The following is a 21398-nucleotide window of genomic DNA, read 5'->3' as shown; positions in this document are numbered from 1 at the left end:
AGTTGTGTTGCTCCTGGGAGTATGGGTTCGAGTCACTTCTGGGGTGTGAGTTTTCAGTCACATATATATATATATATATATATATATATATATATATATATATATATATATATATATATATATATATATATATATATATATATATATATATATATATATATATATACATACATATAAACTTATTGCACATAAAATGATATACATATAGTGAACATCAAATTTATGTGCACTCCGTAATGCATCCCAAGCAGATATATATTACCAAAGTTTTCAGAAAACACGACTATGATATGTAACGGCCACGTAAATACTCGACTCGCTGCTCTTGGTGATGTCCAGTGTACATCAATGCTCTGGTGATGTCCAGTGTACGTCAGTGCTCTGGTGATGTCCAGTGTACGTCAATGCCCTGGTGATATCCAGTGTACATCAATGCTCTGGTGATGTCCAGTGTACGTCAATGCTCTGGTGATGTCCAGTGTACATCAATGCTCTTGGTGATGTACAGTGTACATCAATGCTCTTGGTGATGTACAGTGTACATCAATGCTCTGGTGATGTCCAGTGTACGTCAATGCTCTTGGTGATGTCCAGTGTACGTCAGTGCTCTGGTGATGTACAGTGTACATCAATGCTCTGGTGATGTCCAGTGTACATCAATGCTCTGGTGATGTCCAGTGTACATCAATGCTTCTGGTGATGTCCAGTGTTCATCAATGCTCTGGTGATGTCCAGTGCACATCAATGCTCCTGGTGATGTCCAATGTACATCAATGCTCCTGGTGATGTCCAGTGTACGTCAGTGCTCTGGTGATGTCCAGTGTACATCAATGCTCCTGGTGATGTCCAGTGTACATCAATGCTCCTGGTGATGTCCAGTGTGCATCAATGCTCCATGGTGATGTCCAGTGTACATCAATGCTCTTGGTGATGTCGAGTGTACATCAATGCTCTTGGTGATGTCCAGTGTACATCAATGCTCTGGTGATGTCCAATGTACATCAATGCTCCTGGTGATGTCCAGTGTACATCAATGCTCCTGGTGATGTCCAGTGTACATCAATGCTCCTGGTGATGTCCAGTGTACATCAATGCTCTTGGTGATGTCGAGTGTACATCAATGCTCTTGGTGATGTCCAGTGTACATCAATGCTCTGGTGATGTCCAATGTACATCAATGCTCCTGGTGATGTCCAGTGTACATCAATGCTCCTGGTGATGTCCAGTGTACATCAATGCTCCTGGTGATGTCCAGTGTACATCAATGCTCTGGTGATGTCCAGTGTACATCAATGTTCTTGGTGATGTTGAGTGTACATCAATGCTCTTGGTGATGTCGAGTGTACATCAATGCTCTTGGTGATGTCCAGTGTACATCAATGCTCTGGTGAGGTCCAGTGTACATCAATGCTCTTGGTGATGTTGTCGGAAAATCCGACACCATTTAATATATCATACAGACAGATAATAATTGCTGCTGTATTACCAACAAGTTACCCATAGAAAACGTAACTTGTAGTGGAATTACCGTCTATAGAAAACGGGATATCATCACCACGTACCATTATAAATTCACCAGCTATTCTGCTGGGAATTATTCTTAAATACATTAGTCTTTGGACTTTACCATCATAAAACATCTCATATAAATTAACTTAATTATCAGTATTAAAGTAGAGTAAATGTGACCCTTCTATCACTTATTGACATCTGGACAATGTAAGCTAGGCGTCAGAGTGAGGAAGGAGGGGCAGCCATTATTGTGTCACCTCCGAGACGTGTGGAGCAAATTCGGCTCCTATCATATCTGGACAATGTCGGCCAGTAGCGTCAATAGTATGGAGTGTTAGACATTGCCATTGTTTATACTAGACCAGAGGCTCACGGGAGCAAATTCGGCTCCTGTTAATTTTACTTGGACGTAGTGTTATGGAAACCAAAGGTGTACCATCTTCAACACGCTGTCAACAAATCAAGTTAAGTGTTCTTTCCGAAACCCATTATCTATCATTAGTGGCCATTAATGTCATTGGGTAGGGTTTTCCGGTTAGAGCACGAGATAGCCTCAAACTAAAGGTAATTAAGCCAGGTCTTTAAGGTTCCATGTACAGTGTTTTCTCTGATATAGCTTGTCATATATAGGTATCTGGCTTTACAGCTAGCGCCCTTTTGACAGGTCAAGACGAGGAAGCAAGACTTTGTGCACCAGTTACTGGGTGATGGAAGCTACCTCAAAGAGGATAATTTGGTGTCTACACCCTAGTTATACCTGGTGGACTAACCTGCTGTACTATAAGATAAGGAACCTCTTCAATGTATGTAGTCTATTACTGTAGTTTGATTGGCTGCATATAAATTTAATTAATATAAACCCCCCTAATGTGTAGAGGATCGATTTGTGAGATTGAGATTATTGGAGAAATACAGTCCACTTATCATTATACAAATTGCTATCGAAGTATATAAATTAACGTAAATATAAATTCATATAAATTAAATAAATATAAATCTCACAGGTCGGTTCCCACAGATGTTGAGTGTACATCAATGCTCTGGTGATGTCCAGTGTACATCAATGCTCTTGGTGATGTCGAGTGTACATCAATGCCAGGATCTTCTTGAAATACATTGTTGACCATTTGTGTGTGATCATATAGTCAAATAAAGACATTAAATCCTAACTACAATGAACTGTATTATACAGTATTGCCTAATAGATAGTAATAGATCTACGCCTTATTCGAGATCTATGTTGAGACTTTTTTGCAATATAAAGTGAGTACAATGTCGTGATAGTATTTCTGAACCACATTCCTGGGCAGAAGTCAATATGCAGACAACTGTTTAACTTCACTTTATAGCTTACTGTCACGAATGGTACAATGGGTATATATGTGTTTTAGTGGTCACTTTCAGGCTTACAACCTTAAAGTTCTACTTGGATTCATACAGTTTTGTCAATAAAGATATTATTATAAACAAAAAATATCAGAACGCAGATTATCGAAGTTATTTTTATCAAAGGAAGGCAATATCCAGTAGATTTTGTAATGCCATGATTTATTTTATATATCCTTTATTTATGTTTTAAGAACAGTACTTTATAAACAAAACATTCGTTTGAAGAATTTAGTTTTTATTAGCCTTATATATAACAGAAAACACTGACCTCAGATAAACACGGATCGCGCTCTTATTCCCAGAGGACACAGGGTGGATAATCCCCTCACCCGAACTTGGGTCCACCCCCTCTTCCTTTCATGCGTCAAGGAAGAAATGTTTGTGTTTATCATTCAGAATGTTCCGTAATATGTTGATTGTTCGTGATGTGTGTCTCTATATATAATATATATGAACACGTTGTACTGACCCGGGTGAGAATAGCGTGAGCTACCTCATCCCTTTATGTGTATTCATACCTCAATAAACTTATTTCAATTTCAGTTTCAATTTCCTCTCCTTTCCGGCGCCTCACATACATAATAAGGCGCCAAACCAACCCCTCCACCCCACCGGCGCCTCAGCTTCCCCTCCTGGCCCCCTCCAGTGCCTCCTTCCCCAGAGTCCTTGAGCCGACAAGGGCGAGGTCTTGGCGTGGCTGAGGCAGAGATAAGACACTCGCGGGGCCGCTGAGGACGCTTCAGGGCGTGAAGGATGCCCGCCGCGCCTGCCTCCGCATTCACATCATTGGCCGCGTGAATCCTATCAGCTGGATGGAGGCGCCGCACCCAGGCCACTCACCATTGTGGCTGGACAGCTCGAGTCGAGTGATGTTTTCCACAACAAACACGTCCAAATGAGCCGTCCCCAGCTTACTTTTCAGACAGCAGCTTTATATATATATACACTTAACAGCTACGTAATCTTTGTCGTTGAAAGGAGGGCTTCAGTTCCTGGCCTCCGGCCTGCCAGTCTCCACTCTCGAATCTCGTCCAGTTTACCATTCATGCCGTTTAAGCAACGTTTGAAGTTAACCTCAAGTACCACCCTTTTCAGCTCATTCCAATTACTCTCTACTACAGTGTGAGACGATTGGGCCTAGTTAGTGATGTTGGCTTATTAATTAAGGATATAGATGAGTTAGGTGTGCTCACCTAGTTGTACTCACCTAGTTGTGCTTGCGGGGTTTGAGCTCTTTGGTCTCGCCTCTCAACTGCCAATCAACTGATGTACAGGTTCCTGAACCTATTAAGCTGTATCATATCTACACTTAAAACTGTGTATGGAGTCTTCCTCCACAACATCACTTCCTAAGCAGTAGATGTGTGAGAAGGTGTGACCGTTGGCTTCCCTGAAGGCTTAGGTGGCGGAGGTGTGGGCTGCCCTGAGGGCTGAGTTCGGAGGGCTGTGGGCTGGCCAGAGGTCTTCGTTGGTGGAGCTGATGGCTATGATGTGAGCTGCCTTGACTCTTCGAAGTCATTCACGTATGTTAGGAACGATATGGGTCCAGGTAATAGACCCATGAAGCACTCCACCCATGACCTCTCACCGTTCACATTCTTCCCATTTCACTATGACCCTCTGTATTATTCCTGTGAGGTACTCTGAAATATGGCATTTTCCCAGTATTTTTGCTCACCAAGTTGTGTTCACCCAGTTCTGCTCACCTAGTTGTGCTCACCTAGTTGTGTTCACCCAGTTCTGCTCACCTAGTTGTGCTCACCTAGTTGTGTTCACCCAGTTCTGCTCACCTAGTTGTGCTCACCTAGTTGTGTTCACCCAGTTCAGCTCACCTAGTTGTGCTCACCTAGTTGTACTCACCTAGTTGTAATCACCTAGTTGTGCTTACCTAGTTGTGCTCACCTAGTTGTACTCACCTAGTTGTAATCACCTAGTTGTGCTTACCTAGTTGTGCTCACCTAGTTGTACTCACCTAGTTGTAATCACCTAGTTGTGCTTACCTAGTTGTGCTCACCTAGTTGTACTCACCTAGTTGTGCTCACCTAGTTGTGCTCACCTAGTTGTGCTCACCTAGTTGTACTCACCTAGTTGTGTTCACCCAGTTCTGCTCACCTAGTTGTGCTCACCTAGTTGTGCTCAGCTAGTTGTACTCACCTAGTTGTAATCACCTAGTTGTGCTTACCTAGTTGTGCTCACCTAGTTGTACTCACCTAGTTGTGCTCACCTAGTTGTGCTCACCTAGTTGTACTCACCTAGTTGTACTCACCTAGTTGTGTTCACCCAGTTCTGCTCACCTAGTTGTGCTCACCTAGTTGTGTTCACCCAGTTCTGCTCACCTAGTTGTGCTCACCTAGTTGTACTCACCTAGTTGTGTTCACCCAGTTCTGCTCACCTAGTTGTGCTCACCTAGTTGTACTCACCTAGTTGTAATCACCTAGTTGTGCTTACCTAGTTGTGCTCACCTAGTTGTACTCACCTAGTTGTGCTCACCTAGTTGTGCTCACCTAGTTGTACTCACCTAGTTGTACTCACCTAGTTGTGCTCACCTAGTTGTGCTCACCTAGTTGTGCTCACCTAGTTGTACTCACCTAGTTGTACTCACCTAGTTGTACTCACCTATTTGTTCTCACCCAGTTGTGCTCACCCAGTTGTACTCACCTAGTTGTACTCACTTAGTTGTACTCACCTAGTTGTGTTCACCCAGTTCTGCTCACCTAGTTGTGCTCACCTAGTTGTGCTCACCTAGTTGTACTCACCTAGTTGTAATCACCTAGTTGTGCTTACCTAGTTGTGCTCACCTAGTTGTACTCACCTAGTTGTGCTCACCTAGTTGTGCTCACCTAGTTGTACTCACCTAGTTGTACTCACCTAGTTGTGTTCACCCAGTTCTGCTCACCTAGTTGTGCTCACCTAGTTGTGTTCACCCAGTTCTGCTCACCTAGTTGTGCTCACCTAGTTGTACTCACCTAGTTGTGTTCACCCAGTTCTGCTCACCTAGTTGTGCTCACCTAATTGTACTCACCTAGTTGTAATCACCTAGTTGTGCTTACCTAGTTGTGCTCACCTAGTTGTACTCACCTAGTTGTGCTCACCTAGTTGTGCTCACCTAGTTGTACTCACCTAGTTGTACTCACCTAGTTGTGCTCACCTAGTTGTGCTCACCTAGTTGTGCTCACCTAGTTGTACTCACCTAGTTGTACTCACCTAGTTGTACTCACCTATTTGTTCTCACCCAGTTGTGCTCACCCAGTTGTACTCACCTAGTTGTACTCACCTAGTTGTACTCACCTAGTTGTGCTCACCGAGTTGTACTCACCTATTTGTACTCACCTATTTGTTATCGCCCAGTTGTGCTCACCGAGTTGTACTCACCTTGTTGTACTCACCTATTTGTTATCGCCCAGTTGTGCTCACCGAGTTGTACTCACCTTGTTGTACTCACCTAGTTGTGCTTACAGGGCCGATTATCAGTTCTTAAGCCCCGCCTCTCCACCATCACTAGTTGAATGCAGTGACTCTCTTTTCATTGTTTTTGCTTATCAGATTTACAGTTAAAGTTGGGGATGGAATTGTCTTCGTCAACTTCTTCATGCAGACTCCCGGTAGTTCAGGCGAGGCCGTTCTCGACTCAGAATCGAGAATTCCGGATTCGAATCCCGGGCGGGACAGAAATGATTGGACGCGTTTCCAATTACCTTATGGTGATTCGAGTTCACATAGTAGTATGTAGGTACCCAGGAGTTAGTTGGCTTGTTGTGGGGCTACATCCCGGGCGGGGTGAGTAATCCGACCTTGGAATTGGTCGGAAGGGGGGGGGGGTTGACCTCGGATTAAGCCTAACGTGTATGAATACACTCTGGCTTCCTGTCCCTCGATACAATAAATTATTATTATTATTGTAAGTCCGTTTCGTTTAATTGCGGCTCTTTGACTGATAAAGTTCTTTCCTGACATGTCTGTCACTCATATGTGATTCCAGAGTCCAAATATGTCCTCCACTGTTCTCTACTTTGAATTTTGACTATCTACGTTTTCTTTGGTATCTTGTATGTCGTCATCATGTCTGCTCTATTCCTTTTTTCAACTAGTGAATTGAGGCTCAGTTTCCTCAGTCTTCCTTCATATGCCGCTCTTGTTATTGTGCTTCTGTGTTCTTGGAAATTCCCAACAGTTATTCTCATCCCTAACACAATAGGATGTATTTCCTGTATTAGGCTTCAATCTCATTTGATACTCATTTACTAATTCTTAGTACAATGAGATCTATTTCCTGTATTAGGCTTCAAACTCATTTGATACTCATTTACTAATTCTTAGTACAATGAGATCTATTTCCTGTATTAAGCGTAATAATTAACTACCACTACTAATACGCAGTTTAGTATCATAGAATTCATTGCATTAGGATGTGGAACATCATGTAATTTCTCCTAGAATTGTGCAGTGTTGCGTCAGCCACTCACGGAGAATAAGTTTCCACATATCTTTAGATCTAATAGAAGTTCAACCATTTACTTACTTTTATTAGGAATAATTATTTAGTAATAGGTTTATTTTTAGTATACAACAGTTTAATGGAATTCCTTTACCCAACTTGATCGCTGTTCTAGTAAATAATATCATAATCTATAACCATTTCCACCTCCAAACGAGCCTTGTTTTATTTGTGCAGTCTACATTAACTGACCTGCACTGTGAGAATCAAACATCACCACATAAAGTATTCAATTGAACTATCAATAGTATTCATAAACACTTCCTTCCCTATTTAGCTTTAATAAATCAATATAATTTATGTTCGAGACCCTACTGGGAGCTAATGCGCATGCGCGACTTTCGGGCAGGAAGGAGAGAGGACTCCCGCCATATTAGATCAGCTGGCAGTGCGGTGCTCCGAAGCGGTCCCAACAAATCTCATATTTCTGCAAGCATCCGTACCACAGCGGGCTTCACATTGAGGACGCAGCTTACCAGAATCACGGACACCAGTTCGGCAGGCATTTTTATCCTTTTTTAGTTGTATTTGAGCTCAGATGATAACTAATAAATAATATAGGTGCCATGTCGTTATGCTGCAGGCGATAAAAATATCCCAGCCCGCAATATCCCCATGTAAGTGCAGCTCATTTCCCTCCAAACATTTAGATATTACATTATCTTCTCTTTATCTATGTGTGTGAATACTAGTTTGGAGTGGAAATTATGGAATGTCATTATTGCAGCGTGGTGCAACACCACTGAGGAAGCGTGTAAACGCCACACCCTCACGTGTTCCAAGTATCGCTATCTCAAACTGTTGTACAGTGGACTACATCCACGTCCCTCTGTCACAGCTGAGATTTAATCAGTTTTCATTGTAGATAGTACCTTATTATTCAGAGTCCATATATACTATATTGCATTTATTAATTATTAATCTTTATTTTGAAGTAGTATTTCTTGCATTATATATTTTTCTCATTATCTATGTGTGTGCATATTATCATTATTATTATTATTACGTAATATATGTTACACATAGACTAATCTTATAGAAGACCCCCCAAAATGTGTCATGGGAGACTGGCTCTAGAATTGTATAATTTACAGTCATTGCTTATATATAATTTACTCATATATAATCACAGATGGAAAATGAAACAGGAAAATTTCCTTAAGTACTTTCGTATATTAAATACATCTTCAGAAGGAAATTTCCTTCATTTCCTTCTGAAGATGTATTTAATATACGAAAGTACTTAAGGAAATTTTCCTGTTTCATTTTCCTCCGTGGTCTGACATTGTCACATTCTTAATCACGTGTTTATTTTCGTGATATACACACATAATCATAGATCTATAAGCCACTGATTTTCTCATTTAATAACGCATTCTGGTCCTTCGAGCTATCTTAGAATTAATCATTATCTTTTATTCATAAAATTTAACATTTTATTATTATCAAACTAGAGCCAGATTTCCCCACATGTGTGATACTTTGTGTAAGATCTTATGTCCGTGTCATTCTCTTGTGTCCGTGTCTTTCTCTTGTGTCCGTGTCTTTCTCTTGTGTCCGTGTCTTTCTCTTGTGTCCGTGTCTTTCTCTTGTGTCCGTGTCTTTCTCTTGTGTCCGTGTCATTCTCTTGTGTCCGTGTCTTTCTCTTGTGTCCGTGTCTTTCTCTTGTGTCCGAGTCTTTCTCTTGTGTCCGTGTCTTTCTCTTGTGTCCGTGTCATTCTGTTGTGCCCGTGTCATTCTGTTGTGCCCGTGTCTTTCTCTTGTGTCCGTGTCTTTCTCTTGTGTCCGTGTCATTTTCTTGTGTCCGTGTCTTTCTCTTGTGTCCGTGTCTTTCTCTTGTGTCCGTGTCTTTCTCTCGTGTCCGTGTCATTCTCTTGTGTCCGTGTCTTTCTCTTGTGTCCGTGTCTTTCTCTTGTGTCCGTGTCATTCTCTTGTGTCCGTGTCTTTCTCTTGTGTCCGTGTCATTCTCTTGTGTCCGTGTCTTTCTCTTGTGTCCGTGTCTTTCTCTTGTGTCCGTGTCTTTCTCTTGTGTCCGTGTCATTCTGTTGTGTCCGTGTCATTCTCTTGTGTCTGTGTCATTCTCTTGTGTCCGTGTCTTTCTCTTGTGTCCGTGTCATTCTCTTGTGTCCGTGTCTTTCTCTTGTGTCTGTGTCATTCTCTTGTGTCCGTGTCATTCTGTTGTGTCCGTGTCATTCTCTTGTGTCCGTGTCATTCTGTTGTGTCCGTGTCATTCTCTTGTGTCCGTGTCTTTCTCTTGTGTCTGTGTCATTCTCTTGTGTCCGTGTCATTCTGTTGTGTCCGTGTCATTCTCTTGTGTCTGTGTCATTCTCTTGTGTCCGTGTCATTCTCTTGTGTCCGTGTCATTCTCTTGTGTCCGTGTCATTCTGTTGTGTCCGTGTCATTCTCTTGTGTCTGTGTCATTCTCTTGTGTCCGTGTCTTTCTCTTGTGTCCGTGTCATTCTCTTGTGTCCGTGTCTTTCTCTTGTGTCCGTGTCTTTCTCTTGTGTCCGTGTCTTTCTCTTGTGTCCGTGTCTTTCTCTTGTGTCCGTGTCTTTCTCTTGTGTCCGTGTCATTCTCTTGTGTCCGTGTCATTCTCTTGTGTCCGTGTCATTCTCTTGTGTCTGTGTCATTCTCTTGTGTCCGTGTCTTTCTCTTGTGTCCGTGTCATTCTGTTGTGTCCGTGTCATTCTCTTGTGTCTGTGTCATTCTCTTGTGTCCGTGTCATTCTCTTGTGTCCGTGTCATTCTCTTGTGTCCGTGTCTTTCTCTTGTGTCCGTGTCTTTCTCTTGTGTCCGTGTCATTCTGTTGTGTCCGTGTCTTTCTCTTGTGTCCGTGTCATTCTCTTGTGTCCGTATCTTTCTCTTGTGTCCGTGTCTTTCTCTTGTGTCCGTGTCTTTCTCTTGTGTCCGTGTCTTTCTCTTGTGTCCGTGTCTTTCTCTTGTGTCCGTGTCTTTCTCTTGTGCCCGTGTCTTTCTCTTGTGTCTCTTTTCACAACTGGCCTGCCATTTATCCTGTACAGTATGTGAGATCTTCCTCCTCCGTCCCCTGTACACATAACCTGCAATATGTACTCACCTAGTTGTGTTTGCGTGGGTTGAGCTCTGGCCCTTTGGTCCCGCCTCTCAACTGTCAATCAACTGGTGTACAGATTCCTGAGCCGATGTGTGTGTGCGTGTATGTGTGAGTATTTACTATTTGATGTTTGTGCCTGCAGGATCGAGCTGTTAGCTCTTGGGTCCCAACCTCTTTACCTATCAACTTTATCATATCTGCTAAATATATTTCTCTCTAAAACACAAACACACACATACATACATACATACATACATACATACATACATACATACATACATACATACATACATACATACATACGTACATACATGCATACATACATACATACATACATACATACATACATACATACATACGTACATACATACATACATACATACATACATACATACATACATACGTACATACATACATACATATATACATACATACATACATACATACATACATACATACATACATACATACATACATACATACATACATACATACGTACATACATGCATACATCCCCAGGAAGCAAACCATATGATCTTTCCCACTCTCAGGTCGCTATTTACTCTCTGGTAAAAAGAGGCATCAGGGGAGAGAAACATTGCCCATTTGTTTCTGCATCTGCCGAGAATCGAACCCAGGCCCTTTGGGATACAACCACCAAGCGTTGTCTACTCGTGAGTGTACTCACCTATTTGTACTCACCTATTTGTGCTTGCGGGGGTTGAGCTTTGGCTCTTTGGTCCCGCCTCTCAACTGTCAATCAACTGGTGTACAGATTCCTGATTCCAGTGTGTGTGTGTGTGTGTGTGTATTCACCTAATTGTTCTTACGGGGGTTGAGCTCTGCTCTTTCGGCCCGCCTCTCAGCTGTCAATCAACTGTTACTAACTACTATTTTTTTTCTCCACAGCACACACACACCCCAGGAAGCAGCATGTGACAGCTGACTAACTGCTAGGTAACTATTTACTGCTAGGTAACAGGGGCATTCAGGGTGAAAGAAACTTTGCCCATTTGTTTCTGCCTAGTGCAGGAATCGAACCCACGCCACAGATTTACGAGTTCTGCGAGCTATCCACCAGGCTACCAGGCCTGTGTGTACTCACCTAATTATACTCACCTAATTGTGCTTGCGGGGGTTGAGCTTTGGCTCTTTGGGCCCGCCTCTCCACTGTCTATCAACAGGTGTACAGATTCCTGAGCCTACTGGGTTCTATCATATCTACATTTAAAACTGTGTATGGAGTCAGCCTCCACCACATCTCTGCCTAATGCATTCCACCTGTTAACTACTCAGACACTGAAAAAGTTCTTTCAAACTTCCCTGTGGCTCATTTGGGTACTCAGTTTCCACCTGTGTCCCATTGTTCGCGTACCTCCAGTGTTGAATAGTTTATCCTTGTCTACCCTGTCAATTCCCCTGAGGATTTTGTAGGTAGTGATCATGTCTCCCCTCACTCTTCTGTCTTCCAGTGTCGTAAGGTGCATTTCCCGCAGCCTTTCCTCGTAACTCATGCCTCTTAGTTCTGGGACCAGTCTAGTGGCATTCCTTTGAACTTTTTCCAGCTTCGTCTTGTGCTTGACAAGGTACGGGCTCCATGCTGGGGCCGCATACTCCAGGATTGGTCGTACGTATGTGGTGTACAATATTCTAAATGATTCCTTACACAGGTTCCTGAAGGCTGTTCTGATGTTAGCCAGCCTCGCATATGCTGCAGACGTAATTCTTTTTATGTGGGCTTCAGGAAGTTTTATGTGGGTTTGGTGTGATATCAATTCCTAGATAGTTCTCTCTTTCCGTTTCATTAAGTACTTCATCTCCTATTGTGTATCTTGTGTCTGGCCTCCTGTTTCCACCGCCTAGTTTCATTACTTTGCATTTACTCGGGTTAAACTTTAACAGCCATTTGTTGGACCGTTCATTCAGTCTGTCTAGGTCGTCCTGTAGCCTCCTACTATCATCCTCTGTTTCAATCCCCCTCATAACATTTGCATCATCAGCAAACATTGAGAGAAACGATTCTATACCCTCTGGGAGATCATTTACATATATCAGAAACAGTATAGGCCCAAGGACTGACCCCTGCGGGACTCCACTTGTGACGTCACACCAATCCGAGACTTCATCCCTCACAGTGACTCGTTGTCATCTGTTACTTAGGTACTCCCTTATCCAATGGAGTACCTTCCCTTTCACTCCAGCCTGCATCTCCAGCTTTCGCACTAGCCTCTTGTGTGGTACTGTATCAAAGGCTTTTTGACAATCCAAAAATATGCAGTCTGCCCATCCTTCTCTTTCTTGCCTGATTTTTGTTGCCTGGTCATAGAATTCAATTAGCCTTGTGAGGAAGAACTTGCCATCCCTGAACCCATGTTGATGCTGTGTTACAAAGTTCTTTCGCTCCAGATGTTCCACTAGCTTTCTTCGCACAATCTTCTCCATCAGCTTGCATGGTATGCAGGTTAGGGACACTGTCCTGTAGTTCAGTGCCTCCTGCCTAACCCCTTTCTTGTATATTGGAACTACATTACCTGCCTTCCAAATTTCTGGCAGTTCCCCTGTTTCGAGTGATTTGTTATACACTGTGGAGAGTGGCAGGCACAGTGCTTATGCTCCTTCCCTTAATATCCAAAGGGAGATTCCATCCGGGCCTATAGCTTTTGACACATCCAACTCTAGTAAACACTTCTTTATTTCCTCACTGGTAATCTCAAACTCTTCTAGTGGTTCCTGGTTAACTATTCCCTCTCTTATCTCTGGAATCTCTCTTTGCTTCAATTTGAAGACCTCCTGGAATTTCTTATTCAGTTCCTCACACACTTCCTTGTCGTTTGTAGTGAGTCCTTCTGCCCCTATCCTTATATTCATTACCTGTTCCTTTACTGATGTTTTTCTCCTGATGTGGCTGTACAGCAATTTAGGTTGAGTCTTTGCCTTGCTTGCGATGTCATTTTCGTATTGTCTTTCTGCCTCTCTTCTCAACCTGACATATTCATTCCTGGCACTCTGGTATCTTTCTCTGCTCTCCAGTGTCTTGTTATTTCTATTGTTTCTCCACGCCCTTTTACTTTGCTGCTTAGCTAGCGTACATCTCCGATTAAACCATGGGTTTCTCATCTGCATTTCGTTGTTTTCCTTTTGGACTGGGACAAACGGGTCTGCTGCGTCCTTGCACTTCTGTGTGATGTAGTCCATCATGTCTTGAGCCGTCTTTCCCCTGAGCTCTGTTTCCCATGTTATATCTATTAGGAATTTCCTTATCTCCTCCTTATTTCCCTTTCGGAATGCCAGCTATTTTTTGTTCAGTTTCCGTCTTCGAGTTCAATAACCCTTCTTCAACCAGCTACTCAAACGTCAGTACACTATGGTCGCTCATTCCTACTGGGGCCCCGAAATTGATTTCCTTTATGTCAGAGTGAAGACTAGGTCGAGTCTCGCTTGTTCATCGTTTCCTCTCATTCTTGTGGGTTCCCTGATATGCTGGCTTAAGTAGTTTCTTGTCACCACCTCCAGTAGTTTAGCTCTTAATGTATCCTCTTCTCCATGTGGTTCCTTGTTTTCCCAGTCTATCCTCCCGTGATTGAAGTCGCCCATGGTGAGCAGATGGGATTTATTTTTTCAGGCAGCAAAGGCTGCCCTCTCAATTATAGTGTTAACTGCCATGTTGTTGTTGTTATACTCTTGACTGAGTCTTCTGTCATTTGGTTGAGAATTATATTTTACTGCTACTATTATTTTTGGTCCTCCCATTGTCATGGTGTCTGTTATGTAGTCTCTGAATCCCTCGCAACCTGGGATAGCCATCTCCTTAAAACTCCATTCCTTTCACATTAGTAGGGCCACTCTGCCTCCTCCCCTTCCTTTCCTCTCTTTCCTTATTACTGTGTAGTCCTGGGGAAACACTGCATTCGGTATGATTCCTGAGAGCTTCGTTTCTGTGCGTCCGATTACCTCTGGGTTCACCTCTTGTGCTCTTTTCCTCAGTTCACTTGCCTTGCTTGTAATCTTATCTATGTTCGAGTACATCACCTTGAAACTGACTCTTTTCTGACCTTCCTCAGTTTCTAATGATTTCTCCTCAAGCAGGGATACAGGGAAGTTCCGGGATGGGAGGGCCTTGGAAAGGGGATCTGGGGGATCTGGATTTTACAGTGGCTGGGAGGATTCCATACGGGGAGTGTGGTTGAGGAGAGAGGGCTTGGAGGGATGGGAGAGAAGTGAAGGTTTGGAGGGGGAGGGTGAGAGGGAGAGGCTTGAGGTGGGGTTAGAGGGGAGGCTTAGGGGGGGGATGAGAGAGGGGAGGCTTGGATGAGTGTGGGAGATGGGATGGCTTAGGGGAGTGGGGAAGAAGAGAGGACTTAGGGGGATGGCAGAGAATGGAGAGCTTAGGGGGGTGAAGGAGACTAGAGGGCTTGGGGTGGGAGAGAAGGGAGGGCATGGGGAGAAGGGAGGGCTTGCGGGTGGGGAAGAGGGGATATCCTGGGGAGGGGGAAAGGGTGCCCTAGGTGGGCACCTAGTGTAGGCTTGATAGGGGTTAGGGCAGGTGGGACGTCTATTGGATGGAAGGTGGGGTGTGATGCTTTTCTCACTGTGGCTGCTGAACTGCTTGTGGAGGGTTCCTCACTCCCCGTCTGGGATTGTAGGGTTCGAGGTTGTGGTTCCCTGATTCCTTTCTCTCTCCCAGCACTCCCTCCTTGCGGCAGCTGCCCGCATTCTATAGTCCCTTGTCATATCCCTCTGCAGGAATACTTTTTTGAACTTCGGTACATTTGCTAATCCACTCTTCCTTGCTAACAGGTCCTCTTTTGTGTTCTCGCTCTTGAATACCACCTTAAACATTCGGTCTCTGTCCTTGCTGTACTGTACAAGCCTGAAAACCTTTTCCATATTCTAGTTAGCCCTCCATGTTTACCCCTTTAAGAAACTCATTAACATCGTTTTTGTCCTTGTCTTTTCTATCCGCTGGATTGGTCCCTGCTTGTTCCTTAATGTCTACTATTACTATTGCTCTTTTTCGCTCTATCAGCCGGCCAGTACATCTTGCTGCTTCCTGAGAAGAAGCCACTTCCATGGCAACTTCCCTTACTGCAGACCTGGCTTCAGGGCTCATTTTTAACAAATCTGCAAATGAGGGTTGAATTGTAGAAGTCCCACCTACATGAACATTACCATCTCCTTGAGGAATGGTTTGTGTCTGGTATTGAGGGGTATTCTCTTTCATGCTTCTTACTTCGTAATTTGCTGCTTTCAGCTCATTCTGCAGGTTGATTACTGTCTTCCTCACAACACTCACTCCTTCACTGAAGTCATTCCACATTTGTGCGATTGTTGCCCCAATGAAGGCATCCTGTCCCTCCCCTTCCTCGGGGTTTGTTCTTGCCATGTCTCTCTCCCTGCGTTTGCCTCCCCGAGTTTGTCTCCCTGGCATGTTTTTTCCCTATGAGAGAGAGAGAGAGAGAGAGAGAGAGAGAGAGAGAGAGAGAGAGAGAGAGAGAGAGAGAGAGAGAGAGAGAGAGAGAGAGAGAGAGAGAGAGAGAGAGTGAGAGAGAGAGAGAGAGTGAGAGAGAGAGAGAGAGAGTGAGAGAGAGAGTGAGAGAGAGAGAGAGAGAGAGAGAGAGAGAGAGAGAGAGAGAGAGAGAGAGAGAGAGAGAGAGAGAGAGAGAGAGAGACAGAGAGAGAGAGAGAGAGAGAGAGAGTGGGTAGTGGTGAGTGGCCAGGTGTGGAGATGGCCCTTGGGGCATGTACTCAGAGGTGGACGTGGGCCTGGGTGAATGTGCCAGGGTGGAGGTGGCCCGTGTGTGGATGTGGCCAAGGACACACCATCTCCTGTGGTGACAGGAGATGGTTAACAACCACCTCAGAGGACAACCACCTCGAGGAGTGTTCAGTTGCGGCAAGGAACGATCGATGATGTTCAAATCTCCACCCATCACCGAGGAGTGATGAGACAAACACGCAGGGTTCACCTCGCTTTATTGCCCCGCTTTGATTTACAGTGACGCGCTGGTGTGACTTCCCCCTGACATGCGAGGCACGGATTACATTCAATTTATTTCAGTAATCTGCCGTGGCAGCTTGCGTGTGGCCGTGGCGTCAGGGAACCTGAAGCTGGCCCCGTGGACGACGGCATGCAGCCTGTCGCCCCTCAGCCACACAAACTAACCCTGTTATTTGTGGGATTCAGTTACCGGATCAGAAAATGAAACCCAGCTTTTCAGGTTTGGGCTCATAATATCAGAGGATTAATTTTAGTCGTGCGGGAATGTTAGACTGGAGGGAAGAGCAGCAAACACCGGCTGTTTGTTCAGACTCGCCCCTTCTAATGACTGTCTAACAGGTAAATCGGGAACACATCATTAAATCGCGTTTTCTAAGAAATAACAAAAAGTGCAATTTAATACAGAACTGGTTAGTTCTCTTCTTGTGTTCCTGGCAGTATGAGTTCGAGCCACTTCTGGGGTGTGGAGTTTTCAGTTGCATATATGCCTGGGGACCATTCAGGCTTGCTTGCATTTGTGTTGCTCACGTGGCCCCTCAAAGTGAGTTGATTTGCTAAATAACTAGGCCCAAGATTACCATCAAAGTGCCGTCGGGATGATGGGCAATTTCGCCTCGGCTACCATCATCGTTTGTAGGGTCACTGATGGTCAAGTGGTTAAAGTCTCATGTACACCAGTTGCATAGTGCTCCTTGCAGTATGGGTTCGAGTCACTTCTAGGATGTGGAGCTTGGAAACCAAGTTTCCAAGGAAACTACTCCAAGCTTGTACTAAGGAGGCACCCTTCTTGAGCCCGGATGGGCACATGTATAAACAAGTTGATGGGGTCGCCATGGGTTCTCCCCTAGGTGTCCTGTTTGCGAACTTCTACATGGGTACCATCGAACAGAAGGTCTTAGTCGACATGAACTTGAAACCGGCCATATACTGCAGGTATGTTGACTACATTTTTACACAGGTACCTGATGTCAGACATCTGCAGGAGCTGAAGGAGGAATTTGAGCGGAATTCTGTGTTGCGTTTCACTTACGAGATGGAGAAAGATGGGAAGCTGCCCTTTCTAGATGTAAGGAGGTCTGGAAAAGAGCGGAGGTTTCCACACTGCAGTCTACACTAAAGAAACAAACATCGGAATGTGCCTCAATGCCAACAGTGACTGCCCAGACAGGTACAAGAGGAGTGTTGTTAACGCTTATGTCGACCGTGCTCTCAGCCACAGCTCAGGATGGAAGCAAATCGATGAAGAACTCTGTAGGGTAGGCAGGTCCTAGTCAACAACAGCTTCTCCAATGGTTTCGTTGAAGACATCATAAGAAGGAAGGTGAAACGCCATGCAACCTCTGAAGAGACAACTAATACAACACCTCTACCCCCTATTAGACTATTTTACAGGAACTTCTCTTCCACAGCTCATAAAACGGAGGAAAGGGTCCTCAAAGATATTGTTAATAGGAACGTTATCCCTACAGACAAAAATCAGAAGATACAATTGACGATTTACTATAAAACAAAAAAAACAGCCAACCTACTCATGAGAAACTCTCCAGACACAAAGCAGAACGCTTTAAAAGAGACCAACGTCGTCTATGCCTTCAAATGCCCACTTGGGGACTATAAGCCTCAAAGAACTCAGTATATAGGCAAGACAACAACATCTCTTTCCAGGCGATTAACGATGCATAAGCAACAGGGCTCCATTAAGGAACAAATAATCTCTTCACACAACCCGACCATCACCAGAGAAGGCTTAACAAACAACACAGAAAACATCAATAGATACAGCAATAGCAGGCGGCTTGACATCTGCGAGGCACTACACATCAAGAAGTCAACACCAACAATCAACAGCCAATTAATGCACAACTATGTTCTACCCACTTCAAGACTCCGCACTAATATAGAAGCATCAAGAAATATGGGCCTATAGGCCCTTTGCAGTTTCTTCCATTCTTCCCTTTAATTTACCCAAATTTATACCCATTGCACCGTGTTTTGTCTCGTGTTGAAAGTTTGCTCTATCTTGTGTTGAAAGTTTTGTTCACCTCATCCAAAACTATTGTAACATATCACCTCACCCAAATGCGGGTATATAAGATTAAAGCTGTTTAAATGATAGCATAGTAGAACTCTGTTTAGTGTTTGCAGGTTATAGTTGTGTGTGTGTAAACTAAAGTCTTTGAAAATGTAATAAGTTATTACGAAACGCGTTCAAGTGTCACGTCAGACTAGAAATAAAAATGAATTTTGGAGAATTGATTTTTCAATTACCATCGACAGTGAAAAGAAACATAAAAAATATTGAGAAAATTCGTGTTAGAATTATTAATCATACTTGTTCGGTCATATTTAATAATATATATATATATATATATATATATATATATATATATATATATATATATATATATATATATATATATATATATACGAAAATGTATTATTAATGATATAATGAAAAGAATAATTTAATTGAATGACAAAAAATCCCTTGAAACAATTAAGAGACTCCACCCAGGGACCTTCGTGAACACTGGAATGATACAACTGACATAAACAATTACAGACCAATATAAACCTATCAATATTATCAACAATATTTGAAATGATTATTTACAAACAGCTCTTCTCCTACCTTGAAAAAATATTAAAATAAAATAATATATTAAGTTGCAGCCAGTTTAGCTTCAGATCCCCTATGAGTATGGATGATGCCATCATTAACCTGCTTAATTGAATGTACTCTGTTTCTAATAGGTTTCCAATATGTCTCATCAGTATCCTTTGAATGACACTTGATACGGTAAATCACAATAACCTCCTCCTTAAGCTTCATCTTTATGCAATTCGAGGCGAACTATATCCGATCATATCCCAACAACAGACACAAATAAGTATACCAGTGAGATAATCTCTCCCACTCTATCATTAAATATTTGTGTCTTACAGGACAGCAAATTGTAAGAGCTCTCCTATTTCATATTTACATCAGTGCCTAACCAAACTAACGTTGTATATTATTTGCTGACGATATTACCTTCATCTTTGCAAACCACAATCCACTCACTCAAATAATTTTGTAAACAAAGAGTTAAGAACAGTCTACTCATGGATTTCAACCAAGAAACTTACACTAAACTTGGATAAGACTATTACATTATATTTGGAAACAAATCGTCGAACTACATACATCTTGAACATTAGTAGTAAAAATGAGGGAAAGGTCCTTGGCCTATACATAGACAAGAGACTAAACTTAAGAACTCACAGACAACACATAGATAAAAATCTCCATAAATCTATTGGTATTCTCTCAAAAGTCATATATTAGGTTTCCCACTCTCCTTTTCTCACATTACCTATTTACTAATCTATCCCTATCTAACTTACAGTATCTGTGCATTGGGCTCGACCACTGCAACCCATTATCACCTAGCAGGAATCAGCTATTAGAATTATTACAAAATCCATCATCAGACAACACACAGACACTCCGTTTAAATCCCTAAACATGCTAAACATTCACTCGTCACATTCTCATGTGATATCTACACTTAAAAAAAACTCATTTTAAATTTAAATTCAATTTTTAAAATGTTCCTTAATAGATGTAGTAGAACCCATGAGCATCAAACCAGAAATATATATATCTTTAACATTCACAGGGTCAAATTAAATCAAAGATAACATACCACGCAAATAAATGGACCTCATATATAGATCTCGCTCTCTAATGAATTATATAGTTGTCCAACCTATACTTTATTGAAAAGTACAAACATGAACTACCTACTTTCACCTTCAGAGTATCCCGCTTACTTTTACTAACTCTCTCAGTATTTTGAGCTAACATTCACTCACTATTTTAAAAAGTAAGAATGCAACTTCATCCCAATAATATTATGAAATTTCTTTGTACTGATGTTCAATATCATATGGATTCAAATTCTATTTCAATGAATATATAATTACGCTTATGTATTCACAAGGGCTGTAGCTATAGTCTAATGTATTCACAAGCACTCTATCTGTAGTTTAATGTATTCACAAGCAATGTAGCTGTAGTCTAATGTATTCACAAGCACTGTAGCTGTAGTCTAATGTATTCGCAAGCACAGTAGCTGTAGTCTAATGTATTCAGAAGCACTCTATCTGTAGTTTAATGTATTCACAAGCACTCTATCTGTATTATAATGTATTCACAAGCACTCTATCTGTATTCTAATGTATTCACAAGCACTCTATCTGTATTCTAATGTATTCACAAGCACTGTAGCTGTAGTCTAATGTATTCACAAGCACTGTAGCTGTAGTCTAATGTATTCACAAGAACAATACATGTAGTTTAATGTATTCACAAGCATTGTAGCTGTTGTCTTACAGTCATTGTGGTTAACCTGTGGATTCTACAGTTAACCCGACCACACTCGGACCTATTAATATGGCGTTCATCACACTCCTACGCCCCTGTCAGATCACAGTGAGATCACAAAGGCGAGATATATCAATGGATATCATTTTGAGGCAATGGGAATGACTTGAACTCGCGGCCTTGTGATCCCCAGACGCCTGCCTTAACTGACTCGGCCACGGTAGTACTGTACGCCCCAGTTAAGGATTAATAACCAAATTAAATTAAAATGAATTAATTTGCACGAGGCAAATTAATCCATTTGCCTTCAGTAACGAATGGCCTGGACAGTAGCAACTCGATCATCCCTGGGACAGGAGGTGGACCGTCCATTGGTGAGGTGGTGGACCGTCCCTGGAATAGGTGGTGGGCCCATGTGGCATCTGCGTGTCCCCAAGCTCAGATTACCTCGCTGAAGTCATATACAACGACGGATGGAATTTATCTTTTCTCAGCTCCGGCTACTGGCACGCCCCCTGTGGGCAACATGTCCCAAGTTATATGTGGTCACGAGAATAATTTCA

At 42.7% G+C, this 21398-nt stretch overlaps 1 long non-coding RNA gene across 2 annotated transcripts; it reads left to right on the top strand.

Moving 5' to 3' along the window:
• The first annotated feature begins 7761 nt into the window (after positions 1-7761).
• On the top strand, positions 7762-18772 carry LOC138350754 (uncharacterized). Of its 2 annotated transcripts, XR_011222253.1 has the most exons (4): positions 7762-8013; positions 10416-10576; positions 11020-11142; positions 17425-18772. It is a non-coding gene; the product is annotated as an uncharacterized lncRNA (long non-coding RNA). The 2 variants fall into 2 exon arrangements; XR_011222252.1 differs by having other exon boundaries at positions 10416-11142.
• Positions 18773-21398: the final 2626 nt, after the last annotated feature.

Source organism: Procambarus clarkii, chromosome 47 (genome assembly GCF_040958095.1).
Source record: "Procambarus clarkii isolate CNS0578487 chromosome 47, FALCON_Pclarkii_2.0, whole genome shotgun sequence".
Taxonomy (NCBI): Eukaryota; Metazoa; Arthropoda; class Malacostraca; order Decapoda; family Cambaridae; genus Procambarus; species Procambarus clarkii.
Note: the sequence above shows the minus strand (reverse complement) of the source record. Positions and strands in the feature narration are given on the sequence as shown.